This window comes from Prinia subflava (assembly GCF_021018805.1).
Source record: "Prinia subflava isolate CZ2003 ecotype Zambia chromosome W unlocalized genomic scaffold, Cam_Psub_1.2 scaffold_36_NEW, whole genome shotgun sequence".
In the NCBI taxonomy this organism is placed as follows: domain Eukaryota; kingdom Metazoa; phylum Chordata; class Aves; order Passeriformes; family Cisticolidae; genus Prinia; species Prinia subflava.
This window is the reverse complement of record NW_026960611.1, coordinates 958962-985161: the sequence shown is the minus strand read 5'-3', so window position 1 is coordinate 985161 and position 26200 is coordinate 958962.

Genomic DNA, 26200 nt, shown 5'->3' with positions numbered 1-26200 from the left:
ACATAAAAAAGCAACAAAGAAAAAGAGCCGCTCTGGCTCTAGTAAAGTTTGAAGTACATTTAAAGGAAAAAGTTTACTAATAATAGGGGTGGTGCAAACATGAATTAAATAGTTAATAAAAGAAATAGGGGAATTGTGAAAAATGTGAAATGATTAATTCATGTTCTTATGGTAAATTGAAAAACTATAAAGTTGTATAAATGTGTATTGGGTAAAGTATATGTTTTAGGAGACCTTGTAGCAGATGGTGAAACTAACAACCCTGAAAAAGCAGGCGCCACCATTCAGAAAGGAACAAAGGATTTACGGGAAAACCTGCAGCCTTCTCAACTACGGGGAGGAGACTCATCAAGATAAGGTGGCCCAGCGATCCACACCTTGGTTGACACCCTCACAGACCATCAAGAACTCTCGATCATTCATCAACCATAAGGATCTATAGAAATTGGACATTAACATATGAACTGAGAAAAGGACTTTTTTCAGCCTGGTCAGGGAAACTCTTGAATTTGTATAGCTAGTTGGGAAACAAAGGGAAATATGGGGAAATATTGCCAAGGGCAGAATAAAGTGCATAAAAACCAAGCCCCGAACCGGGCAAATTTGTGAACCTAGGGGGAGGCAGCAGACGGCCAAGTTCTGTCTCGAGGTTCACCCTTGTCATTTTCCCGGGAAAAAGACTGTCAAGTATCTCCGCTGTTGGTGGGTTTACCGAAATTCTGTAATTCGATCTTTTGATTAATAAATCAAATTATTATTTTAATTGGAATATCGTATTGGCATTTATAACATCAGAGGACATAAAACAACAAGATGGAGACACAAGGAGTGGCAACATTTCCTCATTCTCCCCTTTGTGTCCCAGCTAGCTATTCCAATCCAAGGGTGTCTCCGGCTAGGCTGGAAAGAGTTCTTTCTCTCAGTTCATATGTTAATGTCCAGTTTCTATAGATCTTTATGGCTGATGAGTGGTCGAGATATGGATGATGATGCTTGATGCCCGGTGAGGGTGTAGTCTGGTGCTGTTGATGGTTCTGCCGCCTTATCTTGATGGGTCTCCTCCCGGTGCTCGAGGAGGCTGCCGGTTTTTCCTGTAAACCTTTTGTCTATTTCTGAATGTGAGTTTCTGGGGTGGTGCCTGCCTTTTCATAATTTGGTTTAACAAAATGTTACAGGGTGCCCTGAAACTTATATTTTCATACAACACACACATATATACAGTTTTATAATTTTCAATAAATTTCATTAACTATAAGAACATGAATTAACATACTACATTTTTCACATCTGATAAGGATTTAGTATGTTGTGCAGGCCCAGGGGCTTATCCCTAAGGTAGGTGTGCCCCAACCCTGTGGAAGGACCAAAGCAAGTAGGGAAAGATACCGTTTTAGATTAGGATGAGAAAAACCTTTCTCCCATGGGCCTTTGCAGCCACATGTTAATATTTCTTAGGTTTCATTGTTCTATTGGTTTGTTAAGTTTGTCACCCTGTTCAGCCCCTGTTCACCCTGCATCCCTCCTAGAATGTTCTTCCTTCCCTTGGACCCCATTGGGTTATTTTTGCCACAGTACCCCACCCCTGTGATCCTATTAGTCCTCCCGGTTCCTAGCTGTTGGGAAGGATGAAGTAGAGAGGCCTTGTAAATATGATGGTTTAGATTCTGGGAGTATGAAACCAACAAGTGAGATGGAAATGAGGGCAGGCTTTGGGGTGTGGGGTACCAAGCCATCAGCTAGTTAACAATAGTGTGCCTACCTGAGGGCAATCTTCCTTGATTAAACAATATCCTTCTGCTTGCCAAGGGACAGTTCTATTGGCTGTATGTAAATGTTGTGAGATTGGTATCTTGTATTAGATTGGTTGGTCCAACACAGACTATTCAACTTGGAAAGACATTTATTGTATGGTAACTAGAACCTCCTCCTCTTCTTCTCTTTTCCCCTCTTTTCCTGCTCTCTCGCCTGGCCTGCTTTTAGCTCCCGGTTCCACCAGCAGCGTCACGCTCCCCTTACTCGCTTCCGCCCCATCGAGCTCGCCCACCCCCGTTGCCACGGTCCTGCCCGCCCCCCTCAGTCCCGCGGGGCCGGCCGCTTGCCCCTACCCGTCCGCTACTTTGCCAGCTGCTGAGGCCATGCCTCCCCTGGCCCCGGCCACCACCACCGCGAGTCCCCCGCAGCTCCACGCCGCTTCCCCTCCCCTGCCCCCCCCCCGTGTGCGCTGCCGCAAGAACCTGGCCGCCCTGCCTGCGCCAGACCTCGAGCTGGCGGCTGTGAGGGCGCGGGTCCCCAGCCCCGATATCTCCTCCAGTGCCCCCCGGGGTTCCGACGAGGTTCCCCGGTCCCAGTGCCGCGGCGCGGGACCTCGTGGACGCTGCGCTGACAACGGCAGCCCCGGCCGCGGTGCTCCACCCGCCGCCCGACCCGGTGCTCTCCGCGGCCATCCCTGTGTTGAAGACGGCACCCTCTTCCTTTCCTGCCGCCACTCCGGCCCGATCCCCCGGTCCCACCGCCCCAGCAGCTCCGCTCATGCCCACACTGCCCCCCATGTTTGCGGCCGCCGCGCCGAGAGTCATTCCTCCCTCCGAGCCCACAGCAATAGCCCCACCGCTCGCCCCCCCGGCCTCAGGCTGGGCAGTGCTGGCTCCACCGCAGCCCCCCACGTCCAAACTGCTGAGTGGCATGGGCCCTCCGCTTCTTGCCACCGCAGATGCCCTGTTCCTGCCCACAGCCGCAGCCACACTACCTCCCACGCTCCCAGTCCTGGCTGCAACGCTTATGGACACAGCCAGGCAGCCCCTGCCAGTCGTGTCCGCCATGATACCGCCCCACGCCGAACCGCTGGGACGGCCGGCTCATGCGCACTTGCTGCTTCCCCGAAACCAGCAAGCCCTGCCTCCACCCCCCACAGCCCCTGCCACACAGCCTCCCGGTCCCGACCCGCTGCCTGCCACGGTCCAGCTCCAGCTGGCATCCCTGTGCCCTGGCGAGCTGCTCCCGCCGCCAGAGCCGATTTTCGCAATTCCAGAAGTGTATTCATTTGTCCGGACAGTTCCTGCTCCGACAATCCCAGCTGCAGCCTCTTCGCAAATAATCCCTCCCGCAGCTCGGCCCACCATGCCACCACCACAGCACCAGCTCACCATTCCCGTGCATCTGCAGCCCCCCGACATTCCTCCGCCGCCCCCGCCGAGTCTACACACAACACCGCTACAGACGATTCCTGCACCGCCTTGGATGCATCCTTCTGCGCCGCCCTCTCTGCCATATGCCGCCTTCCCAGGCACAACCACATCTTTGAGAGACCCATCACCAGCGCATGACTCTGCCCAACTAACAGCTGATGTCTGAAAAGAACAGGGCATATACCTTTATTAATATTCAGCTCTTTATTAAAGTGATCAGCTCATTATTAAACTCATCAGCAGAGTCCGATCGGAGTTGTCCAGAGTTGTCCACACTGCTGCAGCCAGCCGAAGGAGCAGGTGCTGTCCCAGTTCATCATTCCACTGCAAACAGTAGATGCCGAGTCCTTGTTCCCATAGGAACAGCTAGGAGTTCTCTCTGGTCAACCATCAGAAGGCAGAGCGGTGGGAGTCTGTCACTAGTGTGCAGAATCAGCTCTTCACCCTCAGGGAAAAACCTTGAGAGATTCCCGTTGTCTGATCTCAGTCACTTTAGCTGGCTGACACCCATTCTATTCAGACTCCTCATAGGTCATGGTGAATCTTCAAACCAGGCCAGGGGGTGCATCCACTCCTTGCTCGGCCAAGGCACTATCTAATTCTCCTCTGATGCATCTAGTTTTTTATCTTGGGGTGCAGTTCCTCTCAAAAAAACCTCCCAGGATTCACAGGGTCGGTTTTATTTGCATATACAAATGCATATGCATTTGTCCTGGTGGCAGCATACGGTATCCCTGCTGAAAAAAAGGTAGTTACAGCGAACAATGATCAGGCAATCAAGGCCGGAGCCACTCCTTTTCATATTTTAATGAGGTAGGAGAATGCCGCCTTTCCCTTCTGGGCAGCTTCCCTCCGTCCTCAAACTTGCTGGGGTGTGGGGAGTAACTCTAGCTGGGAAGGAGTCAGCGGCTTTCGAGCGGCAGCAGCCTCACCCCAGCTATGGGGTTCTCTGCAAAAAGGAAAAACCCTCATTTTTCTAAAGGGCAGGGAAATGGCACAAATTGGGAGGAGGGTGGGGTTGCATTCTGAGAACTCAGAGCTCTTTTAATATGCTAATGGGTGCTCTGTGTTTTTCCTCTGGGGGGATGGAGTGACTGTCTCGCTATGGGGCTAGGACAGGGCCAGCCCCTCCCGACCGGGAAATTTGTTCATAACAATGTCTTCGCTGTCAGCTCCTCTGCCTCTGATGCCTGCTGCCCTACCCCAGCCACCAAATCTCCTCGGTCACCCAGCTGCATTCCCGCCCTCCGCACCCCTAGTACCAAGTGGGACTTCATTGTATCACAACTTGTCCATACAATCCCAGCCAAACACACAAACTGTGCAACGAGAAGGGAGAGAGTGGAATACGACAGCTGCTTCAATAAATACAGGACAGACAGAGAACCATTTTGTCCCTACAAATGACAACCCTTTGATCCAAATACAAGAGAACCCCGAAAAACAAATAAGTCCGTTCCCAAACAGCTCTACAGGCCCCCCTGTGTTTGGGACAGATTTCTCAACCCAAAATGAGACATTAAACCCTGAACATTCGCTAACATCAATCCCAAAATTACAAAACCCCCAGAAGTGTTTTGACAATTTTTAGTTCACAGACTGGCATGAAGTCAGATGCCAGATTTGCAAAGAGGAAAGTCTAAATCCTCTAGCTATACCTGTGCTATTCAGCCAGCAAGCTGAAAGTCCAAGAACATAGGTAGCTATCTCACCTCATGAGATAAAAGAATTACGAAAAGCAGTGAAAGACAGTGGCATTTGCTCTCCATACTTTAAACAACTGCTGAAAAGTACCCTAGAAAGAACACACCAAACTCTAAAACGCATTCTAGATCAACAAAAAGGGGGAGAAGCCCAGGCCACACCTCAGAGCAGGTTGAACAAAGCTTTGTATGTATATAATTTCTTGAATAGCTCTGCAGAAGAGCCTGATCCCCCAATTTACAGACACTTCTTGAGCAACAAAAAAGCAAAACTGAAACAGCACCCCCCAGTTTCAATCAAAAATTTAGAGCCAGTGACCCTGCGAGTGGAAGCCAGGAAGCAAGCACCCAGACCTGATCTGTGCAGAATCATGAAGAGAAAATTGATCTGCCAGAAACAGCTCAAGAAAAGAAGTTTTTTTATTTTGCGCCAGTGCATGTTGTTTTTACCTTTTTGTTTTAGTTTTTGTAGTGAAACTTTGCCTGTAAGTCAACCAAAGATGAATGTCTGAGTTGCTTTAGCCAAGTCTGCAGGCTCCGATACCATCTGTTTATCCAATACAAGCCCTGACAAACCCTTTTCAACCTGTTTGGTTGGAGCTTTGCACCTTGGCTAAAGGAACTTTGTAAAATAGGCCTGTTCATTTTAATAGTAATAGTTGTAGTTTTAGTAGCAGTTCCCTGGATACTTCAGTGTGTGCAGAAAATTATGAGTAAAGCAGTTTCTAGTATTTTAATTGTTCATCAGAACGGGGGAGATGTTGGGAAGGATGAAGTAGAGAGGCCTTGTAAATATGATGGTTTAGATTCTGGGAGTATGAGACCAACAAGCGAGATAGAAATGAGGGCAGGCTTTGGGGTGTGGGGTACCAAGCCATCAGCTAGTGAACAATAGTGTGCTTACCTGAGGGCAATCTCCCTTGATTAAACAATACCCTTCTGCTTGCCAAAGGTAATGGGACAGTTCTACTGGCTGTATGTAAATGTTGTGAGATTGGTATCTTGTATTAGATTGGTTGGTCCAACACAGACTATTCAACTTGGAAAGACATTTATTGTATGGTAACTAGAACCTCCTCCTCTTCTTCTCTTTTCCCCTCTTTTTCCCCCTCTTTTCCCCTCTTTTCCTGCTCTCTCACCTGGCCTGCTTTAGCTGTGCCTAGCAGCTACAAGGAAGGCCCTCACAATAAACCACATGCTACCACAACTATTTTACTTATAGAGATACTTTGTCACCAACTCTGCCCTCACCGAGAAGCTCCTACACCTAGCCACCCCTCTGCACCATTTTTCCCTATCTCTACTGGACCCTGACCCTCAGGACCACCCCTTTATCTGCTATATAATGCTGGATCCTTGGCCCCGTTTTAGGTTTCATCCCTGGAACATATTTGAGTCTGTACTAACTATGCATGCGCCAATAATAAACAGCACTCAGATTTCCAAACGGGACTACGTCTCCTTACCTTTATCATCAGCCCTTTATTAGCAGAGCGCACTGGGCCCTGAAGGCACAGATTGCTCTCAGACACATGTTGTTGCAGGATGCTACAGAATGTCTTCTTTAAATTTAACATGGCATTTTCTAATTGTCCTCCAGTGCTCTGGTTTGTGTCATGGTTGTCCTATCACTTTGAGAGGTCAGTCAGCAGATGTCGGAAACAACATAATTGCTTTATACAGTTCTCTTGGTTACATAGAAGTATTTTAACATTTTATGTTTTGCTAAGGCTTACAGTACAATATATTCATCACACTATTATTTCTATGAGATATAAGGTGTATACATCAACATAATATATTCATCACACTATTATTTCCATGGGCTATACAGTGCATACTTAAAATGAGAAATTAGGTTATATTAGCAAGCAGCTAAAAGGGGTTATAAATTGCGCTATACTTACAATCAATACCAGCATATAAAAACTAATACACAAATGCAAACCTCAATAATATAGGGTCATTTTTGACAATTCCTCCCCTTTGTCTTTCTTACTGTATTTGACTTGAGCTACAACTTTTGAACCTCTGCACTTTTGGCATAATGATACCTTTCATAGATCTTAAAGGCCTTTTCTAGGCTTTTATAATTTTTCATTTTTCTCAACCCTATAATTTTCTGCCTTTTTTTCTATGGTTTCTGACTCTGAATGGATGGGCATTGTCATTATTTGCATATTTTGAACCACATAAATAATTAATCAAATAGGACATGGGATCAAACATGGAAAAAAATTAAATTTGTTATTCTACATAGTACTATAAATCCTGCCCTCTTCTTCTAGGATATTCTTTAAAAATCTTCTAACTATCCTTTATTTATTACAGTTTTCTATTTTTGGACTTGTACATGGGCTATTTTCCGGATGTTCCTGGCTATATCCAAAACTGCATCCCCATTATCATTAATTTGTAAACACCAATCAAGTGTGTTAAACTTTTCTCAAACCCCTCCTTCTTCTGCTAACAAATAGTCTAATGTTAACTGATGTTGATACACTGCAGGTTTGGTTTCTCTTTGCTGGCTGACTATTAATTCTATGGTCCCAGCCATTTTATTAGATATGATTTCTACAATTGCTTGGAGTCTTATGATGCGATTTAATGAATAGATTAGGGTTCAATATCCCCAACTCTCATCTTGTGCCCAGGTAGCTGGACTATATGTTTGTATTATCTGTTCAGGTGGCCACTCTTCATTGCCTGACTTTTAGCATCCCTCAATTTCTCTAATCAGTTCTCTCTTATGTCTTTTTAAATTATCTCCATCTTGGTTTGGTAACAAAAAAAAAAAAAATCTGGTTGTTTAATTCCTAGAGTACAACTTCTTTTTTATAGGGGTGGAAGTTTTGGATAAGCCCTTTTCCCACATATTTAGAATAAGCCATGAGGTGCTTTTTAGTACTCATTTCTTTGGTTATTCATGTTTTCTTAAAATTTAGATATTTTAGGGATCCCATAATAGGAATTTTTCCCAGGGTCATTACAGTGGAAAAGTTTAATTTCTTTTTCATATTTACAATTTTTTCCTCTCCTGGGTTCAGTATTGTGTGGATTTTTCAGGAATCTACCATGTAAAAGTTCCGTTATAAATGTTATACCTCTTACAAAATGTTTGCCTTATATTATCTAAAAGCATTTTTTTCCAAACTCCAGAGGATCTCCTCTCCTGTTATTATTTTTGAACTTAATATCTACCCCTCTGGTCAGTTTCCTCCTTTCATGTTGGTCCTTTTCTATTTAAGGAGTTCAACTGGTCCCAGGCTGTTATCTTTCCACAGTCACTCTTCAGACATTAAGCCCCCTCCCACACACACTTAGCAGTTAGTAACATTCAGTTCTTTGTTGATCCTTTTTTCCAGATCTTCAAATAAATTCTTCCCTGACTTTGAGATTTTTATCTCAGCTTTTATTTGTTGTTTGAGCTTTGCACAGAAATTTGCGTGTGGAGTTGGCTCTGACTTTTTGTAAACACTTTACTAAATAAGGTGTCTCCTACAGGTGTTTTCAGAATATTTTGCATCAGTTGCAGGGGTTTTAGGGATACTAATTGTTCTTACCCTAAGTGTCCTTGAATTCCCCCCCCCAAAGCTTTTTCAAAATAAACCCATTTTTCTCTTTTTGTGTGTTCTCTCTCTTGTCTTGTACTGCTTTGTCCTAGGTTTTCTGTAACCCAGAATGTTTGCTTGGCATGTGTGCAGGTGTTTAATTTGGATGAATCATAACAGTGCCGGTCAACAAGGGTGTGAGTAGTAAAAAGAGAACCTACATAAAGTGACTGATAGCATTTGTCATGTATTTTCGAGATCCCCAAGGGGGAGAAGACTAACTAGGACTATTAAGAGTCCAGTGTAACATGTACCCCCACCTTCCATGCCTGATGGGATTGCTGTCCACAGCATGTAAATATGATCTTCTTGGTGGTGAGTTGTACTGGTTTGAAAGCAAAACCAGTGAAACTCCAAGTCAGAAATACAATTTAATAGAGAACAAACAACAAGAAAGATAAAAATAAAATAAAAATAAAATAAGACAAATGCAATAGCACAAAGGACCACTAACAGAGTCAAAATGCAAACCTGACACCCCGTTGAGTCAGGGTGTTGGAAGCAGACCGAAGTAAGTCCTCCCAGAGTGACAGTTGTGGCCCTGTTGAAGTAGAGGTGATCCTCAAGGAAGGGTCCAGTTGTCCTCTGGGAATCCAGTGGAAACAGGCAATCTTGATGTTTGGGATTGCCAGTTTTATCCTGGTGGAAAGGCTCTGGCTCCTCCCACTGAGTGGAGCATCTCACGATGGAATGAGGTAATGTTGTCAGTCATGTGAGATGCCTTAAATGGCCCATTCACAGGTGATATCCCTCGGAGGAGGATGCGTGGAGGAAGAGATAAGAAGGCACTGCCTTATCTGGTGTTATCAGGTGTCCCATTAACAGAAGGCATCCACCCTCTTTCCACCCCTAGAGTTACAAGAGATAAGGAACAATATCTCCCAACCGACTTCAACAGATGAAAATAGAATACACATTTTTGGTTACATTTCTCAACCCAGGACATGAGTACAGTGGGTAATCTGGTCTTTCCTCTTCATCTCCTTGTCACAGAATTACTTATGTTACTTGTTTTTCTTATATTGTGGTTTTCTGTAGTTTCTTAAATGGTTAGCCTTTATTAAGTTTACTTTCAGAATAGGGTCTTATTACCTCCCCATCATATGAAGTAGTTGTCTGCATTCAAAATATGGTCCCTGGTTTTGATTTACTACAGCTTCTCACTCAGCTTCTAATAGCTCGTATCAAGGAGCATCTAGTCAACTCTACAGCAAAGTGTTAAAATTGGTACTTGCCTTTGATTGGTGTTTGAACTTCCTCTTTTCCTGACAAATTTTGCAACACGCTTGCCGCCTGGGGGAGTTACACCGCTAGAGCTGGCCACAATTTTCACACTGACATTGTGTGTAGTTTGAATGTCTCACCCTGGGGTGTTTTAAGCAGGGTATGTGACCAGGAATAATCTGGGAAATGTTTCACTAGGGAAAGCTGATAGGGTTTCTTTTTTTCAGGTTGCAGGCCAAAGTAAAAACTCTAGGATTTATGAACTTGGTGTTTTTTAATTTATATAACCCCAAACTCCCTGATTGGGGAGGTAATAAAATTACTGCCCTGGAGTTTGGAGAGCCTCTGACTTTTGGGAATACAAAAAAAACCATGATAAAGCCCACAGGGAACTCTCCCCCAGTCTGGATTGTTGTGTGGTTGTCCGAAGTTTACTTGCTACACTGAGTTTGCACATTTTGTTTTAGAGTTATTTTCAGTCCTTCTGTGGAGGTGACTATCTTCCTATCGTGGGGTTCTTTTACTGGTCCTCTTATTCTGGTAGCAGGAGTCCAGCCTTGCTCTGCAGTTCGTACAGTTGATTCAGTGGTGAACAGAACCTGAAAGGGACTTACTCACTGAGGGTTAAAGGTTGGTCTTTTAATAATTTAACTATTACTCAGTCCCCAAGATTGACATTATAAATTTTGAAATCTATGGCAGCAATCTGTGGGATTCTTCCCTTTTCCTGCAGATCTTCTAAAGCTTGTGCTATGGACAAGACATATTTCCTGACACTGTCCACCCTTTCTTTTGTTTACTTCTCTCAGTTCTTGGACAAGTTTGTATGCCTTATTTGATTTCTTTACTGATAATATGGGGTATTATGGGAAGCCATGCATGGTTCTAAGGTTCTATTTTTAATTAATTTTTAAATTATTGTCGGCAACCCTTTTCTCACCTTTAAAGAGAGTGAGTGTTATACTTAAATAGGGAAATCTTGGTTAGTTATTTTAATTACTGTAGAGGTTATGTTTAACTTGCTCTTATTTTTAGGCTTGGCCCAGACTACTTCTTTAATTTGCTTTTTATCTTTCTCTTTTAACTGGAGGAGTTTGACTACCATTTTTTGTCCCTCTGTGTTGGGGAAGATGAAAGTTTGACAGGAAAGTTTTACAGATATGAATGCTTAGCAGAAGGCTCTCTGAATGTAAAACCTGTAAGTGAAATAGAAATGAAACCAAGTTTTGATATGGAAGAATAAAGGATGTCTAAAGCTAGAATTGCTGAGCCAGTTGTTACTGGACAACTAAAAAGGCAAAGGTTAAGTCGAGTTGGAAAGAGGTTTTATGGCTAGAGCAAAGGATATGTTGACCACAATTTCTTGGGAAGGATGAAGTAGAGAGGCCTTGTAAATATGATGGTTTAGATCCTGGGAGTATGAGACCAACAAGCGAGATAGAAATGAAGGCAAGTTTTGAGATGTAAAATACCAAGCCATCAGCTAGTGAACAATAGTGTGCCTAGCTGGGGGCTATCTCCCTTGATTAAACAATACCCTCCTGCTTGCCAAAGGTAAAGTGACAATTCTATTGGCTGTATGTAAATGCTGTGAGATTTGTATCTTGTATTAGATTGGTTGGTTCAAGACAGACTATTCAACTCAGGAGGACATTTATTGTACGGTTACCAGAACCTCCTCCTCTTTTCCCTCTCTTTTCCTGCTCTTTCCTGGCCTGCTTTAGCTGTGCTTAGCAGCTACAAGCGAGGCCCCCACAATAAACCACGTGTTCTCTCAGCTGTTTTGCTTATAGAGATATTTTGTCGCTGTCCCTGCCATCACCAAGAAGCTCCTACAACAAACAAAGATGTTTTTACTAAGCAGAAATAGATCTCAAGAAAAGCAAAAGATACCATAGGCAAACAAAAACCATGTTTTTACTAAGTAGAAACAAAGTCTAAGAATTTTCCACTGCAGAAAAACAGAAAAACAAGTTTTAAGCTTAAAATATAACATACTAACTCAGGTGATTGGTTAGTTACTACCATAATATGGTAATATTAGTAGTTATGAAAGGCTATAGGTAAATGTAAAGGTATTGTGTATGATGCTGATTAGTTGTTATGTATTAAGATGCTCAGCAAAGAAAACTATATAATGCATTGTAACCAGAACCAAAGTGGCTTCAGGCATGCCTATATGCTGTAGCTAGCATCTTTAGGCTTGGCTCTGTCTACCCACGACCCAGGACTGCTGTAACTTGGTCTATGCAATAAATAGCATTTTGAAGAGCCGCCTGTTGTCCCAAACATCCTTCGTCGACATATCTCCTACACCTCTGGAAGCACCTCGATGCCTAACTGCATTTGCAGATCTCTCCCTAACAAATTACATTTTGCCCCTGGTACAAATAAAACATACCTCATTCCTATTTTGTTTGTTCTCTCAAATATCACGTTTTATGACTAGTGCTTTAAATCTTTCTCCTTTTACCCCTACTACTTGAACTGTATTATGGCTTTTCTCATATCCATTAGGAATTCTACAAACACATATTTTTTCTATCCCAGTATCTACTAAAAATTTAAATTTCTCCTCCTGGGGACCTACTTTTAAAGTTATCAAGGGCTCCTGCTGATATTTCGACCCCAGGAGACAGAGCGCCTGACTCTCCTTCTTTTGTTGTTCAGCAAATGCCTTATAGGCATTCTGATTTAGGGGAGCAGCCTCCTTAAGTCCCAATAATTAATGTTTTATACTTTTTCATGTTTTGTCTTCCCCTGGGGTTATTGTGGTCCCACATCAAGTGCTGTGATGGCATCCTCTCCTCCCCAGGGTTTTGTTTGCATGTTCCCTCTCCCATATCTGCATCTCTGCTACTCTGATCATTTGTCTCTCTTTGTATGTAAACAATAGATTTAGTATGGATTGCATTTTGTCTCAAGTATAAATATTGGGCCCAAAATACTGGTCTACTTGTTCTGCTAATTGAATAGGATTTTTTAGTAGACCTTTAAATTCTTTTTAAAACGCCCTCAAGTCGAAGGAGTTAAGTGGGACAGTTACAAATCCAATCCCCCCATGTGCCCCTCTCAGTGGGACTTCCTGGAGGGAATACAGTGATATTACTTGGTTCTCATTCTTCAATTCTTCCTGCTGAGCCCCTCTTCCCTGGGTATTTGGGCTAGGTCCGTCAGGGTGCTGTTGAGGGGATGCCTCAGGTGCAGGGGAATATGAAGGAGGGAGACAATCTAAGAGGTCCCAGTGTTTGGTTTCTTTTAATCTGTGTTCACTTCTTGAGAGGTTCCCCCCTCCCCCCCCCCTGCCCCCAGCAAGCAGCATAATCTTTCTCTTCCTGGCTGACTGCTTCTTTAGCATTCACATAAATATTTAAGGCTTGGGACATTCCCTTCTCAAAGGAACCGTGCATAGGCCAAAATAAATGATCTGATCTTATTTCCTCTTTAGTCCATGTTATCATGCAATAATGTATCATTTTGATCTTATTTTTATTCTTTCTATCTGGGTTATGTTCCCACTGTACTAACTTTATTCCCAGGTAACTATTGTGGGGTATATCCATTGATGATTTCCAACTTCCCTTTCCTCTGAGGGCTTTTTTTTTACTTGCTTTATGTCCCATTCTTACTGATTTATCCCAAAACCTCCCCGCACAGCCTTTTTATTTTTCTTCTTGCTTAGCTTCTACGCAAATCTAACTCTACACTCTTCATAGGTATTTTCCCAATTCTGCTCGGATAGAGTTCAAATCCTGGGAACCAAATACTGTCTTCCACACACTACTTTGATTATTTCTGCCCCTTGTGACTCAGCCTCTGCTTCCCTCCAGGCTTTTTCTAGCCTTGGGCTATTTATTTCCTTATGTCCTACAGAAATGAAAAAATTTGATTCCCAATATGTCTCTTAATTCTGCCCAACTACACTGCTGACACCAGGCACTTCTGCGAGTAGCAGTGCAATGCTACCTCTTATGACAGTTCTTCCACTCACACAATACTTAAGGCTCACACTTGGGTCCACAACTCAAGCACAGAATTGCACTCATACAAACAACACAAAATCTTTATTATAAAACAACAAACTCTTCGCCTTTCTTGGGCCACTCCAGTCGCCCAGAGAACTGAACCGCGGATCTGGGCTCCTCACTCACTTGGTAGTAATAGCATGTCTCATTCACTCAGCAGTTATACTTGCCAGTCACACTAGACAAGGGACATACACATACACCCTACACGTTTGCACAAAAATAAAGTGTCTTTGTTGTTCAATCAGGTACTGATATTTCTTTACAGATGCTTATTCATTGCACAATGACTTACCCACCCAAAAATAGTCTTAAATCCCTCTAAAATTTCCCAAATTCAAATCTTTCTTTTGCCACCCCCACACTTATAAAACAACTCTGGTGTAGTGGTTTCAAGTTCACCTATTTCTGTTTCCCAAATTGTGTAGTGGTTTTAGTGCCTACTAGAATTATTCACTCTTTTCTGCTGTGAGATAGGATTAGGAGAAAAGGAAAGCAGACTCAAAACTTGAAAGGTTATAAAGACAGGTTTATTAACAAAACTACAAGAGAGAAAAAAAATTAATAAGAATCAGAATAAAACCTTTAAAACACTTCCTCTCTTCCCCAACAGATTCTGTTCTTTCTCACTGACAACGTATAGAGACAAAACTTAGAAATCTAGGTCAGTTTACCACTTATAAAAAAGTCTTTCATCAGTTCATTTACAGAGAGGTCTCTTTTGATATGTTATGGTAACTTCCCCACCGGAAGTACAGTTCTCTTGTGGCTTTTTAATTCTCACAAAAGCAGCCACCAGAGAATCTGCATTTGTGAAGTCCCTCCCATATTACGCAGCCTTCCCAAAAGCTGCATATGTGCCATGTACTCATGGGGTATCATTTTAAAGATGAAAAGTTCAAAAGCAAAGGTTTTCTTCATCTCTAGGAACAGAGATCTTTTCTTTCTAGGGACAGATCTTCATCTTTATCTCATTTCTCTCTCTGTTCAAGCTTCTCATGAAATCACAACTACTTCAATATTTATTTCATTCACCCCAAATACCTTTGTTGATAGCTACAATTTGAATACTCTCATCTCCCCAAGGCATATTTTCCATGATTTAAAGGGATATTCCAGTCCATTACCATGGCTCACAAAAGAATTGCAGCCTAAAACCAAGGCATCTTCTCATTTTCTTCCATCTAAGATGTAACTCTTCCTTCACTGACTTTGATGTCTTCATATTATCTCTCTACATGTCTTCACTCTGTCTTCTCTCACTCAGAGAGGATTTAATGTTTTGCAAGTTTCATCTGTCAAGGAAAGAGTTGACATCTCTCCCAGGTCTGCAGAGGGCATGATGGTTCTTCCAGGCAGTGGCCCAAGGTGATAAATTCAGGCTGTTCCAGGGCTGGAGCAGGATCTCTCGCACAGCTGGGCCACTCCATCTGCAAGGGGTCTTGGTAGTGGCGGCTGGAGCACGCTGGAGGGGGAGAGGGTGGCTAGGATTTCACAGCAGCATGCCTGCAGCTGAGGCTTATCCCCTTCTCCTGCCAGACTGCTGCTAGTGGGATCTTGGCCTGGCCCCACCACGCTTCCCGAGGGGTGCGATGGAGGGGCGACTCAGTGGTAGAATGATAGCAGTGTCTCAGGCCCCATCCAGCCGGGACGGGGCATACTCTCCTCCCCTCCCCCTGCCCAGGAGCTGATTGGGCCTGGCAGTGCCAGGACTACAGCAGCGGCAGGGCCTGGCCAGGCTGCACCAGGCCTGGGGGCCACGTGGTGGAGAGGGACCAGCCCCGCTGGCCCCTGTTACCTCTTTCCAGACCAGAAGGAAAAGAGAGCTTCTCGGGATTTCCCCCGATTTTTAACCTGTGTTTTGACAGAAGCGTGTCACCTTCCTGATGGCTTTACCAGATGTCAGTATTCAAACCTAGTCACTGATTGATTAATCACAGTTTTTCTTAGGAAAAATCTCAGGGTTGTTTTTCCCTGAGATTCTCCTCTGGGTTGTTGTTCCCCGAGGTAATAAGGTTTTCTCCCAAGGTTGCTGTTCCCTGGGAGTCTCCTCGGGGTTGCTGTTGCCCGAGGTAATAAGGTTTTTCGTCTTCTCTTTGCCCTAAGTGTTTCACACCGGAGGTAGAGACGACAAGCTGAGTCTGCCAGTGCATGTTTCCAAGGTTGTTTATTCTTCATTATCTTAGTTCTTTCGCAGCTCTGCCAGGCCTCCCTGGCAGGGTACATTATCTTAGTTCTTTCTCAGCTCTGCAAGGCATCCCCAGCAGAGCAGGACATGCGGCAGACTCGGGCGGATCAGAGACACCCGCACCTTATGTACGGTACCCTTGACCCAACCACCGTCCAAAACGTACATTTTATTTACAAAATTTTACCAATGCCTACTACCTATGCTAACATGTCGTTTCTACTCTAAACCAATCTCTAAAATCCAACTCAGCAAAAGATGGGGGACGAGAGCAAGAACAAGGAGCACAGGGGCCACTCCCCAATTCCTCTATCTTGTCTCTTCAACCCTATATACTAAAAATCCTAGATTCTACATTTACATTCTATGATTACCTACTACTTATTTTGAATTCTCTCAGCTTGTGATTCTTCATACAATGTGGGCATTCACTCCCATGGCCAGGGATCAGAGGCAGTGTCCTCCTGGGCTCTGTGTGAGGCTGGTTGACCCCCTTGTACAGATCCCAGACCCCCCTGTCCGGTCTCCAAACCCTCCAGGGTGGCCAGAGGGATGTTCTAGACTCCAACAGAAAAACACTTGCGTAGGTGTCTTCCTTTCCTCATCAAATGTCAATAAATGCAAAACCATCACATCCGGTTATGTCAGATCTCTCAGGCAGTGTTTTCTACTCAGTAGCATAAAATACCAGATCTGCCCAACCATTCATGCCTCAAGGATATATTAGGGTTTCAGGTTTTCTGCAGCCTACCTTGTTGCAGACCCTGCACCAACTTCTAACTATTCTAACCCTCAGTACAGCCAAGATTCCTATAAGCAGTCAGACATGAGTCGAGCACAGTACTACCTCGGAATTAGGATTCCTGCGGTTGAAATTACATGCAACTTCTCCTTTGTTTTCTGAATTATCTGTTTTACCCCCAAAGTAACTAAACCTCCCCTATTATGGGCCATCACTCAGTCTCCAGCATTTAGTTCGTCCCTTCACCAGCCTCTCCCCTCGCAGGGAGATGGAAATGTGGTTAGAGGGACTCCGCAATTCACTTGGCAGATTGGGGACTGTCCCATCAGCATCTCACACACACACACACTCTCCCAGATTTTTCCCCCAACAGCTTTTTATGATATACTTACCCATCCAAGTCTTTGTGCACAGATTTAAAAGTTGCCGTGGTTTCTTTGGGAGTTTTATCTCGCTTGGTTTTTTTTGGTTTTTTTTTTTTCCCCTTTTTTTTAATCCCACTGACTTAGGCTTAACCAGTAGTCCCTTGTAGCAGGAGGCACCCGGGGCGGGCAACTGGAACACAGCAGAGCCATGGGTACTCAAGGTTCTACCTCGATGGGACCTCCAAATTGTGAAAAACAGAATAAAGCTTCAAATTTTTAAAAAGTTTAATAAGGGAATAAAATAAGATACAAAAGTCCAGTGCTGGGGTGTTCCTGGCTATCGGCCAAAGAAGATCCCAATACATTAAGACAGTGCTATCTATATACTGTTACATTACTGAGGTACATGCCTATTCATTGAGTCCATACATAATTCAAACATGCTTGTGAACAGTTTGATGTTATGGGAATTCTTTGTTTGGTTTTTTCATACATTGGCTGATCTGCATGACATCCTGTGTGTCAAGTTAATATATTTTATTCCTCCTTGTGTCTCCATCTTGTTGTTTTATGTCCTCTGATAAAGATTTAGTATGTTTTCTTTAAATTTAACGTGGTATTTTCTAATTATCCTCCAGTGCTCTGGTTTGTGTCACAGTTATCACTTGGAGAGGTTAGTCAGCAGATGTGAGAAACAATTGTTTATACAGTTCTCTCAGTTACACAGAAGTATTTTAACATTTTATGTTTTGCTAAGGCTTACAGTACAATATATTCATCACATTATTATTGTTATAAGGTGTATATATCAACATAATATATTCATCACACTATTATTTCCATGGGCTATCAGTGCATACTTAAAATGAAAAATTAGGTATTATTAGAAAGCAGTTAAAAGGGGTTATAAACTGTACTATAATTATAATCAATAACAACAAATAAAAACTAATACACAAATGCGAAAGCCAATATTAGAGGGTCATTTTTAACAAATATGATTCACACAGGCATATCCAACTTTTCTAATTGATGTAGCAGTGCATCAATTTTCAAAGTCAGACAGCGGTTGCTGTGATTCGAATTCACAAGATGATCCGTGAGCTGGAGAGCTAAGGGGTGGTCAGCAAAACACACTCACCCTTCAACAGGCCCATTTGGCCTGTGCCCAAATCTGAAGGAGAATGGAGATTGACTGTGGACTGTCATGCCTTGAATGAAGTGACTCCACCATTGAGTGCTGCTGTGCCAGACATGTCCCAGCTCCAGTACAAGCCGGAGTCAAAGGCAGTGAAGTGGTATGAAACTACTGACAATGCCAATGCATTTTTAGGCTTCAGTTTGCTTTCACTTGGAGGGGCATGCACTACACCTGGAACCGATTGCCCCAGGGTGGAAGCAGAGTCTCACCATCTGCCATGGACTGATGCAGACTGTACTGGAAAAGGGTGAGACTCCAGAACATCTGCAGTACACTGATGACATCATTGTGTAGGGGGAACACTGCAGCAGAAGTGTTTGAGAAAGGAGAGAAAATAATCCAGATTCTCCTGAAAGCCAGTTTTGCAGTCAAGAAGAGCAAAGTCAAGGGACCTGCTTGAGAGATCTAGTTCCTGGGAATAAAGTGGCAAGATGGACGGCATCAGATTCCCACTGAGGTCATCAATAAGATCACAGCAATGTGTCCACCAACCAATAAGAAGGAAACACAAGCTTTCTTAGGTGCCATAGGCTTTTGGAGAAGGCCCATTCCCGAGTACAGACAGATTGTGAGCCCTCTCTACCTGGTCACCCACAAGAAGAACGATTTCCACTGGGGCCCTGAACAGCAACAAGCCTTTGCCCAGATCAAGCAGGAGATCGCTCATGCAGTAGCCCTTGGCCCAGTCAGGACAGGACCAGAGGTGAAGAACATGCTCTACTCTGCAGCCAGGAGCCATGGTCTGTCCTGGAGCCTTTGGCAGAAGGTGCCTGGTGAGACTCGAGGCAGACCACTGGGATTCTGGAGGTGAAGTTACAGAGGGTCTGAAGCCAACTACACTCCAACAGAGAAGGAAATCTTGGCAGCCTATGAAGGAGTCCAAGCTGCCTCAGAGGTAATCGGCACTGAAGCACAACTCTTGGCACCCCAACTACTGGTGTTGGGGTGAATGTTCAAAGGAAAGGTTCCCTCTACCCACCATGCCACCAATACCACATGGAGCAAGTGGATTGCTCTCATCACACAGTGCGCCCGTATTGGAAAACTGAATTGCCCTGGGATTTTGGAGATAATTATAAATTGGCCTGAAGGTGAAAACTTTGGTCTCACTGACGAAGAAGAACAGGAGCAAGCGATGTGCTGAAGAACCTCTATTGGCGATTGATGAGAGACGGGAAGACTGATTCGGTGATCAGAATTCGATTTTACTCAGGTTTTCCAAAAGCTTATATACTATTTCAGACAGGTTAATCATTTCTACTACAATAATCAGGTTAAAAATCACACAGAAAACTCATGCATTTTACAACAACTCTTTGCTTGCAGAAGTTGATTGAATCTTCTCTCTTCCCGTAAGCAGGTGTAATCCCATCTCCTGTAATTTTCACAGTTCTGTTTGTTCATGCCATGGCATCTTGGTTATCAAACCAGATATGCTAATCAAGTCTGTTTGACTCTCTGTCTTGTGTATTCCCAGATCTCCCCCTTCTGTATTAACCAAGAATACCCCCTTGATGGCTTTATTAACTAATCTCTGCACACATTGAAGCAAGCAAGGTATCATAACTAATACAATTATTATTAAAATCATTACATGCATTCCTATCCTAAGAAAATCTTTTAGCCAGGGTGTCAAACCCCAGCCACTAAACAAGTTATCTAGCCAAGATCCAGATTCTACCTTTAATTTAAATACACTATCTTTTAGCTGCTGAATGCTTTTATGGATAGATTCTGAGTGATCAGAAAGATTCATACAACACATTCCATCGAAATCTTCACATCCATGGCCCTGAGCAAGGAGGATGAAGTCAATGGCTGCACGGTTTTGAAGGGTAGCATGTCTTATACTGTCAACATCTGTTAATAAATTTGATAAAGCTGAGCTGGTGGCATTTGTCTGCTTTGCCAGCCAGCAGGCTACCTTATTTAATTGACTTAAGGCCTTTTTTGCAGCCATTCCTGGCAAAAGCGAAGAAGCCAAATTCATCTGGGTCTCAGACCACAAAGACAATTCATCATCGCAGTATTCATCAAAGGCATGCAGAGTGCGCCTTATTCTGTGGGGATACTTGTGCTGTAAAATCATGGACATATTAGGTGTTAGCACAGTCAGTCGTCCCAAACTACAGGGACCTCCCTTTATGTGTGAGGGGATAGCAGCCCAGGCCCGATCCCCACAAATCAGAAACATTCCTGATGGCAGCCACAGTGGGGCATTACTGGATTTAGAAGGGCTGCCAGAAGTGTAATTGCACCAAGAGGTCTGATTTTTATATGCAGGGTGATAGGGAGAAACATCCCAAGCTTTTGACTGTTTTTTCCTGTGTAATCAAAATTAGCACAAAAATCCATTTTTACAGAACCCAGAAGTTCTAATTCTTGTGGCTCCAAGGGTGTTATTGGAAGGTAAGGAGTCCACTGATCCCATGTATCAACAGGATTTGAGCTCTGTACTATGCTTTTGGTAATTTCTGGTATTGGCCAGCCATCTAATGGCAAACCGACTAAACAGGTTGAAAATGGATTTTCTGGGGATGCAGTGGCCAGGCATAAGGTATCTTGTTTGGTTGCATTAGCCAGAGTTATCCAAACATTTGTTTTGGGTTGATTAATAGGCCAGGCTGTGCTACAAAAGGCAAGCAATGCTAACAAGTATAGCATTCGATTTAGCTCCATGGTGCCTTTGTTTGTTTGTTTAGAACTATGTTGTGGTAAAAGGAAAAAAAAGAAAAAAGAAAACAAAACCTTTTTTAGCTTATCTCCTTTTGGTCCTCGTTCAAGGCCTACCTTTTTGGTGGTCAGTTATAACAAAAAATTCAATGGATTTATACCTGTTTTACATTACGCTTTTGCCAAAAAGGGCTCTGTGATATCACCAATTCCCACACCCTTCACACAGACATCAAACCCAAAAGTTCACAGTTTCCTTTCTCGATAGAACAAAGGATGTCATCAACTGCAGTCTGAGTGGGGTTCCTCCTCCTCCTCCTCTCTCTGGGGCTCGGTGGCGGTGGCGTCTTGGCCTCCGTCAGCTGTCGGTAGAGGTTCTCGGAACGGCTTCACGTTTTTTGCCAGAATCCAGCGGGGTCCTTTTTCTGAGGAGATACAAGCATAGCCCCTTCCCCAGGTGATCAAAGGGTAAGGGCCAAGGATTTTACCAGATTCTGGGTCACGGATTAGTACTGGTGGTTTCTCTTTGCAGGAAAGCGATGTGGATGATGTAAAATGCCTAGTCATAGGGGGATTTAAGTCTGTCATTGAACAATTCAAGAAATTAAAGACATACAAGGCTTTGCATAATCTTTCCGCAGGAGTATCCTCGGCTCCCCCTTTTTGTTGTAACAGAAGACGTTTGAGAGAGCAATGGGCTCGTTCTATAATTGATTGTCCTGTGGGTGAGTGAGCTATGCCCCTTTTGTGGGTGATACCCCATAATGAGAAGAAGTTTGCAACTCTACGGGAAATATATGCGGGTCCATTATCTGTCTTAATCTGTTGCGGAATTCCTAAGGTGGCAAAGGCAGCAGCGAAATGACGGCAGGCGTCTTTCCCTGTCTCTCCCGTGTGAGCTGAGGCAAACAGAGCACCTGAAAAGGTATCAATAGAAGCATGCACGAATTTCAAGCGGCCGAATTCAGGAATGTGTGTCACATCTGTCTGCCAAATTTGTAGGCTCTGTAGACCTCTTGGGTTGACCCCTGTGTTCACATTAGGAAGTGTGCAACGCTGACAGTCAGGGCATATAGAAATGATATTAGAGGCTTGTGCTGGAGTTAATTTAAAAAGTCTTACCAAAGCCCCAGCATTTTGGTGAAAAAAGGAGTGACTCTGTTTAGCTTGCTCTATTTTGTTAGGCAAAACATGCTGCACTGATAAGGTTAACAGGTCTGCTTGGGCATTACCTTCAGTGAGAAAACCCGGAAGATTGGAATGTGACCTGATATGCATCACAAAGTAAGGAGCCGTCCTCTGGTCTAACAGAGAGACCAGCAGTTTTAACCAGGAAAAAAGAATGTCATTTTTAACATTTTTCAAAACAGAATTCTCTGCTCTCTGTACAATACCTGAAATATATGCGGAGTCAGTAATCAGATTAAAAGGTGTGCTGAATTTCTGAAACACTCTGACAACAGCAGCTAATTCCACTATTTGTGGAGACCCTTCAACCACAGCAATATCAGATTGCCAAGTTCTAGTTTCAGGGTCCCTCCATACAATCACTGATTTACGGGTTTTCCCAGACCCGTCTGTGAATACTGTCATAGCTTGCAAGGGAGTCTCACTTCTCTTTGGCTTGGGGATTAAATTAAAAGACGAACTTAATAATTTGTGTTTAGGCGGATGGATAGATATCTGCCCTGGGTAATTTGTTAAAGCAATTTGCAATTTTTCAGACATCTGTAGCAACCAATTCAAATAAAACATTGTGAGAGGTAGATAGATAATATCAAAATCTTTCCCAGCCAAAGAGGTCAGTCTTTGCCGAGCCTTGACAATCAACATGGCCATAAGTTCATCTTGCATGGAAATAGTCTTGGGCATACTATTAGGCAAAAAGACCCATTCGATAATTAGAAGAGGATCTGGTTTTTCTGAGTCCCACTGAAATATTAATGCATAAGGCTGTTTATTAGGATTCAGAATAATTAGCCACAAAGGCAACTCTGGAGCCCACCTAGCTGATTGCCTTTGAGAGATAGCATCAGCTACTTTTTGAAGCGCAATTTGTGCTTCTTTGTTTAAGTGTCTGGGTGATAAGAGGTTAGGCTCTCCTCCCAGGAGGGCAAACAATGGCTCTAAATCTGCATTTGAAATCCCAAGCAAGGGACGGACCCAATTTATTGTTCCTAGCAACTTCTGTGCATCATGTAAAGTTTTGATTTCAGTTGAGATTTGCAAGGGTTGTGCAGAAATAGAATGCATGCTTATTCGCCAGCCCAAATATTTCCAGGGAGATGTCTTTTGAACTAAAAATCAAACTGGTTATCACAATCTTTGTCAAAAGCATGTAAGTTGTCAAAAGCATTTAAGTTTAACAGGCTATATCTGAGCACTAGAAACAATTCTCAGTAAATATCATGATAGTCAGGAAATCATCATATATCCTTATTCTCAGTGGCAGTAAGCCACTGTGCTCTAATTCTTCAGGTGGATCAAACTTATATACACACATTAATCGTTGAATTTGTGCATTGCTTCTGATGCATCTTGATGGATCACATTAACAGCAAATACCTCGTCTTTTATGAGATGCACAGTACTACAGTATCTCACATTCAACACATTTGCATTCAACTTAGGTTTGATGACAAACTAGACATGAGAAGGAGAGAAGCAGTTCTGCATTAAGTTCTCACTCAAAGGCTGTAACCATTTGTTTAGAGTTCATCAAGAACAAAAAAGACTGAAAACTTAAAAGAGCTTTCTGCAGTCTTCTCAGAAGGGGTGCCATCCTCGGCTCCCCCTTTCCTGTTAACAACTTAAGAGACATTAATTTACCAATTTTTTTTTTTTTTTTTTAAGTTTTAAATGACCTCTATACAAAATCTGACTGCATAAAAATTCCCTATTGAGATAGAACATTTCCCCCCCACAAAACTAGCGGCGCAGACAACACAAAAGGACTGACAGTTGCCACCCTCCCTTCAGGCCCTGTGATCTGTACTGGGTTTTGGCTTTGATAGCCTTGACTGTTTCCTCCCACCCCTGAGAGGATCTGGGGGACAGGCCATAGATTTCCTGTAGGGAGACAAAAACTGAGCAATTAGATAATGTTACTGCAGTTCTTGGGGTGGCTGCACATAGGTTGGAGATGGTCTGGTGGATGGGGGCTGGGCCGGCTGGAAGCTGAAGGTTGCTCCTGGTTACTTCGTCTGCTGTGGGACTTGTGTCTGCACTCGTTGCTGTCCCATGCTGTGAGATGATTTGCTGTAAAAGCTGGCCATTTGGTGAAACTTGAAGAGGCATTGATTAGCGAAATAAAGGCAAGGTCTCCGTCTTTAAGGGCTTTCTTTTTTATCTGTAACCAATTGTTATGCCTATTTGAAGCGAGTCAGTCCGGATCATTTTCGGGGCCGGGGTCGAATGGCTTTCTGTCACTGTTAAAGTCAGAGTCCCCACAAGCGATCAGTGTTCGGCAGCTCTGTGGTCGCTGGTGGGATCCCGGTGGGGGTGCAGCTGGCGGCTGGGCTTTATCTTTGGCGTTCGTCGGGGAGGGGGTGCGGACGGGGGACGGGGAGCGGGACCTGGGCAGGTTTCGGTCTGGCACGGCCTCCGGGGCCGTCTCCGCGGTAGCCTCGCAGGCTGCCTCGCTCCCCCCCTCTTTTTTAACCGCTTCCATGACCGCCCTCCATGCAGGAAGCAGGCGCAGCTCTGGCTCGTGGCCAGGCAGCGTAGCCAGGTCGTAGAGCTTTACGCCGACCTTGTCCCAGTAGCGGAGAGTAAGAACAGAGGAAGGGGTGGTGTCGGGGAACATGCGTGACACCCATCGTAGGAGCGACTTAAGGTCCTGCTTAAGAATGGGGGATCCATGCTTGCTCAGCAAGCGCTGGATGGTTTTCTTAACGTCTCTTCCGTCGGACATGACCTGTCCCATACCTTGAGTTCCCCTGGCTCACCTGTCACGTCCGGCGTACAGATGATTGTAGGCCCAAACACGGTTCTTTCACCGCCACGATCAGTTCCAGGGGCGTCGCCAATTGCCAGCAGACCGCCGGTTCTTCTCCTCACACGGGGCACCAATTATTGGCGATTGATGAGAGACGGGAAGACTGATTCGGTGATCAGAATTCGATTTTACTCAGGTTTTCCAAAAGCTTATATACTATTTCAGACAGGTTAATCATTTCTACTACAATAATCAGGTTAAAAATCACACAGAAAACTCATGCATTTTACAACAACTCTTTGCTTGCAGAAGTTGATTGAATCTTCTCTCTTCCCGTAAGCAGGTGTAATCCCATCTCCTGTAATTTTCACAGTTCTGTTTGTTCATGCCATGGCATCTTGGTTATCAAACCAGATATGCTAATCAAGTCTGTTTGACTCTCTGTCTTGTGTATTCCCAGAAACCTCCACCATATAACCAACTGCCAGCAGAGGAAACATGTTGCACTCTTTTCACTGATGGTTCTTGCTGCATTGTAGGGATGAAACAAAAGTGGAAAGCAGCCGTATGGAGCCCATGACAGGTCGCACAAGCTACTGAAGGAGGAGTATCAAGCCAACTTACTTAACTCAACTAGTCCTCCAATTGGCCCTGGATGTTGGAGTCCATGTTTCCATGGATCCCCTGCAGAGAGTGAGAAGTGCAAGGATTGAATTAAAACCTTTAGAAAAACTAGAATATATAAAACCACACACACATAAAGTAGAAATCTAAGCCTCAGTTTTAAGCTTCACATGCCCTAAGTGCCTAATTGTTAGTGTAGAAATACAGAGCTTCAGGCCTAGTGATAGAGTTTAGACACAAGAAAAATAGAGTACTGTTTATAATTTTTGGTATGAATTTTGCACAAATAAGATAAAGTTTTTTACGTATGTTAAGATAGAGTTTTTCACATAACATGATAGAATTTTTACTCACATAAAGATAGAACTTTTACGCTAGCAAGATAGACTTTTTGCACTGATAGATATGCTATATACGTAGGTTTTTTGATACTGCTTTTCATAGTTTTCGTAGTTTTACAAACTTAGAAAATTGCACCTAGATTGGGTAGTGTGTAGATAATGATATGAATATGCATTTGTAACTTATGGATAAAAAGCCTCTGGGTTGGAAGTGGAGGTATCGATTGATCAACCCGATCTATTGATACAACCTCCACCTTCTGCAGCCTGAGGAAGGAGCCCTGCCTGAAGGATTCATCTTTCCCAACACCTGCCAGGGAGCCGAAATGGAATTCTAAAGATACCATCTACTGTAGTTTTTACTGTGGTGGATCAGGGCCC